At 40.5% G+C, this 11,302-nt stretch overlaps 1 pseudogene; it reads right to left on the bottom strand.

The window, feature by feature from the left end:
• Positions 1-1,030: 1,030 nt before the first annotated feature.
• LOC124617005 lies at positions 1,031-1,148 on the bottom strand (annotated as a pseudogene).
• Between the last annotated feature and the right edge of the window lie 10,154 nt (positions 1,149-11,302).

Below are 11,302 nucleotides of genomic sequence, written 5' to 3'. Positions count from 1 at the left end.
AGTGCTATTTTCATGCCAAATAGTTAAAAAAAAAAAAAAAAATGTGGCTAAAAAATTACATGCTAAACAGACAGTTGCTGATTGTCACAATGTTAATACAATGACTAAAATATGCGTAAAAATAAGCAGTGAACACAATATTTATGTCAATGTTATTTCCTCATCTCATAACGAAATGTCAAGTGTTACAATAGTAACTCCACATCTTAAATGCGTATTTCTATCTGGGAACATGTTATTGATGATTCACAGCGCGATCTGACATCACCTGAGGTTTTTACAAGTTTTTCACAAATGATTCACCTTACTAAGCACTGTTTTAGGGGAGAAGAACATAGTGCATCGTGCTCTACAATATAAAAATATAATATTTGATATTGATAGGCTAATACTGATTTTTATTTGATCTGAACGAGACCTGCTGAAGGTTATTTACATAATGAAATTCCGAGGTAAGCTGCAATATTTACCAACTGGAATTATTGTGTCAGGGTTCTCTACAACGTTTACAGGCTACATTTCCAATAATCAGCTACTAGATAAATCAAATATCTAATATTGTGCTCCACAATAAAACATGTAAGAACACACAACACAGCCACAGACAAACGAATTGACCACGCACCATTATATGGTGCGAAGAAGGATTTTCAATGATATCTTTATTGCGATGCCTACTTAAATTGCATATTTTCAGAATACATTAGGTAAACTTCATAGTATAAAGTCTTTACCTAGAACACAACACGGCCAAAGGCACAGGGGAAACGTAGCCAAAGTCAGTGGTGCAACAAAACAGTGGTGCAAAGTCGATATCTCTAGAACTAAAACTTAACTCCTCCCACACAGGCCACGAAGGCCCAAAGGTACCGACTGGTCGCCGTGTCATCCTCAGCCCACAGGCGTCACTGGAGGAGCATGTGGTCAGCACACCACTCTCCCGGCCGTATGTCAGTTTCCGAGACCGGAGCCGCACTTCTCAATCAAGTAGCTCCTCAGTTTGCCTCACAAGGGCTGAGTGCACCCTGCTTGCCAACAGCGCTCGGCAGACCGGATGGTCACCCATCCAAGTGCTAACCCAGCCCGACAGCGCTTAACTTCGATGATCTGACGGGAACTGGTGTTACCACTGCGGCAAGGCCGTTGGCCCCGATATCTCTAAAATTGAATATTTACAACTGAAATAAAATTATTATAAAAATAAGTAATGATTTTGAGTCAAAAACAACACAGTCATCATACACTGAAGAGCCAAAGAATCTGGTACACATGACTAATATCGTGTTGAGTCCCCGCGAGCACGCAGAAGTGCCGCAGCACGACGTGGCATGGACTCGACTAATGTCTGAAGTAGAGCTGGAGGGAACTGACACCATGAATGCCGCAGGGATGTGCATAAATCCGTAAGAGTACGAGGGGGTGGAGATCTCTTCTGAACAGCACGTTGCAAGGTATCCCAGATATGCTCAATAATGTTCAAATCCGCGGGGTTTGGTGGCCATCGGAAGTGATTAAACTCAGAAGAGTGTTCCTGGAGCCACTCTGTAGCAATTTTGGATGTGTGAGGTGTCGCATTGTCCTGCTGGAATTGCCCAAGGTGGTCGGAATGCACAATGGACGTGAATGAATGCAGGTGATCAGACAGGATGCTCACGTAGGTGTTACCTGTCACAGTCGTATCTAGACATATCAGGATTCCCATTTCACGCCAACTTCATACTCCTCACACCATTACAGAGCCTCCACCAGCTTGAACAGTCCCCTGCTGACATGCAGGATCCATGGATTCATGAGATTGTCTCCATACCCGTAAACGTCCATCCATTCAATATAATTTGAAACGAGGCTCGCCCGACTAGGCAAACATGTTTCCAGGTAACAATGTCGGTGTTGACGGACCTAGGTGAGGTGTAAAGCTTTGTGTCGTGCAGACATCAAGGGACACGAATGGGCCTTCGGCCCTGAAGGCCCATATCGATGATGTTTCGTTAAATTGTTCGCACGCTGACACTTATTGATGGCCCAGCATTGAAATTTGCATCAGTTTCCGGAAGGGTTGCACTTCTGTCAAGTTGAACGATTCTCTTCATTCGTCGTTGGTGCCGTTCTTCCAGGATCTTTTTCCGGCCGCAGCGATGCCGGAGATATTTGATGTTTTACCGGATTCCTGATATTCATGCTACACTTGGAAATGGTCATACGGAAAAACCAGCACCTCATCGCTACCTCGGAGATTCTGTATCTCATCGCTCGTGCATCAACTGTAACACCACGTTCAAACTTACTTAAATCCTGATAACGCGCCTTATAGTGGCAGTAACCGATCTAGCAACTGCGCAAGACACTTGTCTTATACAGATTTTCCGACCGCAGCGTCCTATTCTGCCTCTTTACACTGTTTACATATCTCTGTATTTTAATACGCATGCCTGTATCAGTTTTTTTTTCTTTTTGGCGGTTCAATGTATTATATTTTTGAGAGATAACACCCTTCGCAATTCTGAAAGAGTACATACATCAACAGCCGAAAAGCGATGTACACGCGGTAAACACCTGTATCACACCTATCAAAAATGGAATACCCGTTTCTCTGCGTTTTTCGTCCAGCGAGAAGGACGAGGAGAGAGAAAGACAGCTACTCAATCGTGAAACCCCACTGAAGATTGTATCGATTGATCGAAACTGGTTACATAATCGCATTGAATATAGCAAATACAATAATCATGATCCACAGAAAACAAGTTACAATGTGAATAAAATGAAAGTTCTGAATAAACAGTCACATTTGAAGCTAGTGGGGGTATCAGTTACCAGAGGTGTCAGCTACTGTGGGTGTCAACTTCTTGTGGTATTAGCTAATAGGGGTCTCAGCTACTGGTAGTGTCAGCTATTGGAGGTGTCAAATACTGGTGGTGTCTGGTCTTTGCGGTGTCAGCTTCTTGTGAGACAATGCAGTTTTAGAAACCAGTAGCTGAAACTAGCAGTAGTTGAAACTCCTAGTATCTGACTCTCCCAATAGCTGCCACCCCTAGTAGCTGACACTGCCAGTAGCTGCTACCTCCAGTAACTGACATATCCAGAAGCTGCCACCCCAGACAGCTGCCACCCCTAGTTGCTGACACCCCAGATAACTGATACCCCCAGTAAGTGACACCCCGTTTTGCTCGTAGGGACGAATCTTGACTTGTGGCATCAATAAATCTCAGTTTGCTGTCTATTCGCTTTGCTTCTAAGAACAAGTAGCGGCTTTCTGTAACATGTCTTAACTCGCTAAGTTCATGAAATCATCGAACTTGCTGACATCTGTGTAAGTTTGATAATGCAGCCTCGAAGCAAGTCGTATTTCCTCATTCTGACTGAACTGCACGTAGAGGATAATGACAGCTACCATGTCAACTGACCAACATCCCCCACCTGGGCTGCAGTTTACGATTATACTGGGAAACGATTACATCGGAAAGCAGATACCAAGAGAAAAAGTTACACTGGAAAATGGTAGCACTCGACGACAATTTGTTACATATTTCTGCAACATTATGATGTGACTTATCAAAACTGATCAATACTGCTCAGAACTAGTCGAGTAGTGAGTATTTGTAATTTGCTGTCACATTATTGCACATACACTGTCATTATGCATTCACGGTAATGGTAGTCACCATGACCGAGATGTGGGCAGTCACCTTGTCAACTGACCCTCATTACCCCTAATAGTACCTTCAATGTATTTGGACTAATGGTAGTCAGAATGTTTAGGGTAATGGCAGTTGTCATCTACTATTCAGTATGCGGTTTCATCCAAGTTAAATGTAGTTTCCACTGAGTGACAGCATGATTTAGGGTTACCAAGGAAGATGAGACACGTTTTATCCTGAAAGATGAACTTAATACTCTAATATGATCTCACAATAATGTTCGTGACTTTGATGTCGGTTTTAGAGACGAGTGTTTGACGAATTTTGATGTGGGAACAGCATTGTTTACTTCGGTAATTCTCACTGAAAGGTACATTTTAAGCTATATGTTATTTCAGCAGTAGTACCCAAGTGAGTTTTGCAGTGTTATAGAACCAATTTCATAGATTTACATTAACTCAATGTGTGGTACAAAGATCGAACTATGCTCTTCAACGAACCTGTAATTTATATCAGCAGTGTCAGTAAGTAGCCATGTATGTCTTAATAAGTAATAGAGCTAATTAAGGTGTGTAAATATTTATTTTGATGGGTCACTGTGCTTTCATAGTGTGGTACAAAAATCAAGCTATGAACACTCCCAAGTGTTGCTTAATGTATAAATTAAATCAGTAACACCAATAATATGCCAGCCAAGTGTACTTTTTTAAATTTTACTCAGCTAAGTTACAACGATAGTGCACTGTGTGTTTTATACACGAAATCTTACATACTTTTGAGAAATAATATGATTTAACCGGTTGCAAAGTTTGAATATTCGTTTCTGGTCGGAGATTGTAATTATATTTGTGTACTATGATAAGCAAACCGTGTGTGTGTGTGTGAGAGAGAGAGAGAGAGAGAGAGAGAGAGAGTGCGTGTGTGTGTGTGTGTGTGTGTGTGTGTGTGTGTGTGTGTGTGTGTTTGTACTCAAAATCGTTACTTTCTATGGTAAGAAGTTTTATTTCAGTTGCAAAGATTCTATTTTAGAGGTACAGATCTTCCACCTCTGTCTTGTTACACCATTTTCTTTGCCTATATTACATCCCTGCCCTCGGCCATCTTGTGTGAAACATAAAAATCTCGTACTACGAGGTTCTCCATGTGTACTCCGAAAATACGCAGTTTAAGTGTTATTTGGAATAAATTTCTCGTCGCAACACCTGCTTCCCACCTCTAATGGTGTTTGGTCAGTCCGTTTGTCTGTAGTTACGTTTTGTGTTTTTGCTTATTTCTACATTTGGAGCATTACGGTTAGATATTTGGGATAATTTAGTAGCTAATTATGAACAATAAGCGGCTGTTTGATGATGATGATGCTGTGATGTATGAGTATGCGTCATCGTTGAGTGACTGTAGCAGGATCAAAGATGACAGATCAAATTTCTAGTTGCTGGATGAGTGGCAACTAACTTCAGAAGCAGAAAAATGTAAGTTAATGCACATGAGTAGAAAAAACAATCCGGTAATATGTGAATTAAGAAGGGTGTAAGACAAGGCTGTAGCCTTTCGCCCCTACTCTTCAATCTGTACATCGAGGAAGCAATGATGGAAACAAAAGAAAGGTTCAGGAGTGGAATTAAAATACAAGGTGAAAGGATATCAACGATACGATTCGCTGATGACATTGCTATCCTGAGTGAAAGTGAAGAAGAATTAAATGATCTGCTGAACGGAATGAACAGTCTAATGAGTACACAGTATGGTCTGAGAGTAAATCGGAGAAAGACGAGGGTAATGAGAAGTAGTAGAAATGAGAACAGCGAGAAACTTAACATCAGGATTGATGGTCACGAAGTCAATGAAGTTAAGGAATTCTGCTAGCTAGGCAGTAAAATAACCAATGACGGACGGAGCAAGGAGGACATCAAAAGCAGACTACCTATGGCAAAAAAGGCATTTCTGGCCAAGGGAAGTCTACTAATATCAAATACCGGCCTTAAGTTGAGGAAGAAATTTCTGAGGATGTACGTCTGGAGTACAGCATTGTATGGTAGTGAAACATGGACTGTGGGAAAACCGGAACAGAAGAGAATCGGAGCATTTGAGATGTGGTGCTATAGACGAATGTTGAAAATTAGGTGGACTGATAAGGTAAGGAATGAGGAGGTTCTACGCAGAATCGGAGAGGAAAGGAATATGTGGAAAACACTGATAAGGAGAAGGGACAGGATGATAGGACATCTGCTAAGGCATGAGGGAATGACTTCCATGGTACTAGAGAGAGCTGTAGAGGGCAAAAACTGTAGAGGAAGACAGAGATTGGAATACGTCAAGCAAATAATTGAGGACGTAGGTTGCAAGTGCTACTCTGAGATGAAGAGGTTAGCACAGGAAAGGAATTTGTGGCGGGCCGCATCAAACCAATCAGTAGATTGATGACCAAAAAAAAAAAATGTGAATACAGCAACTGTAACACGCTACTTGACACAGTCATGTCGATTAAATATCCAGGCATAACATTGCAAAGCAATATGAAATGGAAATAATACGTGAGGATTGTAGTAGGGGAGGTGAATGGTCGACTTCGGTTTATTGGGAGAATTTTAGAGATGTAGGTCATCTGTAAAGGAGACAGCGTTTAGTACACTTTTGTGATCCATTCTTGAGTACTGTTCGAGTGTTTGAGATTAACGGAAAATATCGGAGACGGGCTGCTGCTAGAGTTGTTACAAGTAGGTTCGAACAACAGCCGAGATTACGAAGATGCTTCGGAACTCAAATGGGAATCTGTGGAGGGAGGACGACGTTCTTTTCGAGAAAAACTTTTGAGATAATTTAGAGAACCGCATTTGAAGCTGACTGTCGCCAACGTGCATGTCACCTATGGCACAGCAGTAAGAGAAATTAGGGTCTATATGGAGGCATATAACCAGTCATTTTTCCCTTGCTGTGTTTGCGACTGAATGGCTAGTAGTGGTGAAAGATACTTTTCGCCACGCACCCTACCGTGGCTTGCGGATTATTTATATAGATGTAAACGTAGAAAGACAGTCTGCAAACGCTTTAGAGAACCTTGGCACCATAATTCTGGTTGTTAAAAGTTGTAGCCTTGCTCGAAAGTTGGTTTTGTACATAACCTCAAGCAGACCTAGTTCAGATACAAATAAAAAGGAATAGTTAATAACATAGATTACATTTTGCTATTGTAGAACAGCTAGCGTTATCTAATTCCTCTTAAAATTGTGGTCGCTAATGTGAAGCATTACTGAAAAACTTGTAGAAACGTCTGATGATGTCAGGGTGTTTTACGAACCACCAATAACATATTCTTAGATCGAAATGCTATAGCCTTCACATATTTTAGACGTGGAGACACCGTTGTAACACTTTATATAAATATCTTGTATGCTGCTGATGGCTATTTTTATAAGATGACATAAACTTTGTGCTGTTGATGGATTTTTGCAGATAGTTTAGTCACTGAATTTACATTGTGACACTTGACAAGAATCATAGAAGAATTTAGATTTGAGAATGTTTATTAAATTTTTTATTTATTACATGAGAGTCCACTGTGCCTTACAGCAAGTGCAGGGCTAGAAATGGAAGTAACTGCATTGTTCCAATAGCTGGCAGAAATTCAAACTGCCGGTTTCTTTGCGGGCTTGATTGCTTAGCACAGTATTTTAGCCAACATGTGTTTTGTGCAGTAATAAGCTTGGTCAAGTTAGTTTTGCTACATCGTCTCATTTAGGTTTAACGTGAAATGTCAACTGCCTGTCCAGTATATTAAGCAACTTATTTTCAGTCACCTGTGCTTTATAACTAATATTTAATTTGACGGTCCAGGGTCCATTGCGTTTCACATAAAGTGCAGTGCAGCAATCGAAATATATATGTATGTGTGTGTGTGTGTGTGTGTGTGTTTTATATATACGTGTTTGTGTGTGTGTGTATGATGGCACCAATAAATACAGATCAGGATAGGATGTATTATCTTTGAGCATGGTGCCATTTTTACGCAATTATAGTACCTGATTTTAGTAGCCACTAAAATAGTACGCTTTGATTGGCTGGATTGGGAAACGGCAAATCGAGGGGGACGGAGAGGAGAGAGAGTGAGAATCATGACATCAGTCAAAGGATGCACGTCTTGTCATATGATAGATAAGGGGAGGCGTTGATTATCGTCGTTTTGGATTGTGACATATACATTTCCTGCATGCAAGCAACCCGCAGTAGCTCTTGAACTTGGTTTTAGCGGTTTCTCAAGGTTTAGTACCACATATAAGAGCAAAGTAGCTCCGACAAGCTGTAGGTATACTACTTTTTGAGATGTCTATAATACCTATAGTTTGCGTCATTTTCTCATTTCATCTTTAAATTTAATGTCTCCTGTGTTATCTAATTTTTTGTGCTAATTCTCGTGGTTTTACTCTTGTGATCGTACACTGCCTTCACCATTTCACCTCTCAAACTTATTCATTCATTTTATATTGTATTCTTTCCCCTGTTTCAGTCCAACATAGCCCAATTCTTCCTCTGAATCTCTCTACAACTCCTGATTCTTTCAGTTTATCTAACTCCAATCTCCTTAATTTCCTACCGTTTTCTATTTTTTTCAGTTTCAAATAGTGTTCGTAATCAATGAATTACGGTCAAAGACGACATTTGCCCATGTGAATGTCTTTACAAATCTTATTTTAAAATCTCTGTCTTACCATTATATAACCAGTGTGAGACCTTCCAATGTTCGAATGTGTGTGAATTCCTAAGGGAACAAACTGCTGAGTTCATCGGTCCCTAGACTTCCGCACTATTTGATCTAACTTATACTAGAACAACACACACAAACCCATGCCTGAGGGAGGGTTCGATCCTCCGGCGGGAGGGGCCGGGCAATCCGTGACACGCGGCTCCAATGTGTTTAGGTCTCTTCTACGTACATGACCTTCTTCCATGATTCTTAAACTAAGTTGCTTCCTTTTTCCTTCCTTTTCTCCAGTCCATGTTCTTTCTGCCTACACACTTCACGAATTACCAACGTACCTACCTTCAACCTAACCATTTATCTTTTTATGATCTCTGAGCTACCTACGAAGTTAATGGCTACTACAGTGCATACCCCAATCCATAGAATGTCAGTTTTGTTTCATCTGATAACGACATTCTCCTGAGTAGACTGCTTAAGGAAGTCCAAATGGGGAATTATTTACCAAACGTGATATCATTTTCATTGAGCTTATGAGGTAGAGTAGCATATCCTCAGGAAAAAATGATGGCCGTAATTACCTCTTGCTTTCAGCTGTTCGAAGTACCAGACAGTAAGGACACGTTGGCTAATGTTAGAAAGTCATATCAATGAAGAAGGTCACTTGCAACAGAAACGTTGGTAGTTTTATATATTGACAATGCGGTCACAAACCCAGAGAAAGATTATTGAATGTGACAATGGCCGCGGAAGCCGACGTTCATCTCGATTGTTGCCCATACAACTGCTGGAGAGACTACCGCTTCTCTTCAGGAACCACATGTTTGCGTGGTCTCTGCACAGATGCCCCTTCATTGTGGTTGCACCTACTTTACGGTTATTTGTGTCACTGAGGGACGCAACCCACCTCACCTCAAGCTGAACGTGCTACTACTTACATATTATTTAAATCTTTAATAAAACAACTGAAAATGTCTCATTAATAAATAAAGTAAAAATTACAACTTTTAGAGACAATAGAAAAAAAATTAAATATTTCTGCACACCACTAACAGGTGGCTCTGGTAGTTATTTTAGTAGGACGTTGTAGTATATAATGAGATATTTATAAGTAAATTACATAAGAAATTGAGAAATAGAAGAAAGAAAAATTAATTGTGTTTCAGTGCTTCGAATTCACTGTGTTATTACATACTTCCTTGTGGAAGCGAAAGTGATAGCTAATACAATTTCAAAGATATTGTTGAAGAGTGGGTTTATAGTGTGCTTCTAATCATTGTTATTGGATGGAGGAATACCGCTAACGCCAAGACATACAGAGACGAGGTACGCCAAATAAATTTGCAATTTTCCTGAGATGCAGTTACTTCAGAGATGCTGTTTGTTGTTGATAATGCGCGCTGTTGTTGTTGTTGTGGTCTTCAGTCCTGAGACTGGTTTGATGCAGATCTCCATGCTACTCTATCCTGTGCAAGCTTCTTCATCTCCCAGTACCTACTGCAACCTACATCCTTCTGAATCTGCTTAGTGTATTCATCTCTTGGTCTCCCTCTACGATTTTTACCCTCCACGCTGCCCTCCAATGCTAAATTTGTGATCCCTTGATGCCTCAGAACGTGTCCTACCAACCTGTCCCTTCTTCTTGTCAAGTTGTGCCACAAACTCCTCCCCTATTCTATTCAACACCTCCTCATTAGTTACGTGATCTACCCATCTAATCTTCAGCATTCTTCTGTAGCACCACATTTCGAAAGCTTCTATTCTCTTCTTGTCCAAACCATTTATCGTCCATGTTACACTTCCATACATGGCTACACTCCATACAAATACTTTGAGAAACGACTTCCTGACACTTAAATCTATATTCGATGTAAACAAATTTATCTTTTTCAGAAAGGCTTTCCTTGCCATTGCCAGTCTACATTTATATCCTCTCTACTTCGACCATCATTAGTTATTTTGCTCCCCAATTAGCAAAACTCCTTTACTACTTTAAGTGTCTCATTTCCTAATCTAACTCCCTCAGCATTACCCGATTTAATTTGACTGCATTCCATTATCCTCGTTTTGCTTTTTTGATATTCATCTTATACCCTCCTTTCAAGACACTATCCATTCCGTTCAACTGCTCTTCCAAGTCCTTTGGTGTCTCTGTCAGAATTACAATGTCATCGGCGAACCTCAAAGTTTTTATTTCTTCTCCATGGATTTTAATACCTACTTCGAATTTTTCTTTTGTTTCCTTTACTGCTTGCTCAATATACAGATTGAATAACATCTGGGATAGGCTACAAACCTGTCTCACTCCCTTCCCAACCAGTGCTTCCCTTTGATGCCCCTCGACTCTTATAACTGCGATCTAGTCTCTGTACAAATTGTAAATAGCATTTCGCTCCCTGTATTTTACCCCTGCCACCTTCAGAATGTGAAAGAGAGTATTCCAGTCAACATTGTCAAAAGCTTTCTCTAAGTCTACAAATGCTAAAAACGTAGGTTTGCCTTTTTTAAATCTATTTTCTAAGATAAGTCGTAGGGTCATTATTGCCTCACGTGTTCACGTGTTGCAATATTTGTACAGAATACAAACTGATCTTCCCGATGTCGGCTTCTACCAGTTTTTCCATTCGTCTGTCTGCTTTAAGAGCCCCTAAATCACAAAAAGAACACAACAACAACCAGCTGATGAGCACTCTGGATGTTTCTCCCTGTCTTCCTCCATTGTACAATTAGTTGCGTCGGAGTAATCTTATCTTTTCCAGCAGCATGTCATTAATATACCACAAGAGGAATCCGGTGGATGTGACTTTCGTGTTTCAGAGTATTGAAAGCTATCATTAGCCTAGGAAGTGAGCGATCCCATCCCTTCTGATCCTTACTGTGGTAGGAGATCACGTCACCTCCTAATTTTCTGTTAAGGTACACTCCGTGTGGGAGGGATTGGAATAATAGGGGGTGCTGGATTTCCATACAACAC

This window comes from Schistocerca americana, chromosome 5 (genome assembly GCF_021461395.2).
Source record: "Schistocerca americana isolate TAMUIC-IGC-003095 chromosome 5, iqSchAmer2.1, whole genome shotgun sequence".
NCBI lineage: Eukaryota > Metazoa > Arthropoda > Insecta > Orthoptera > Acrididae > Schistocerca > Schistocerca americana.
The sequence above is the reverse complement of the archived record's forward strand: the minus strand, read 5'-3'. Positions and strand labels throughout refer to the sequence as shown.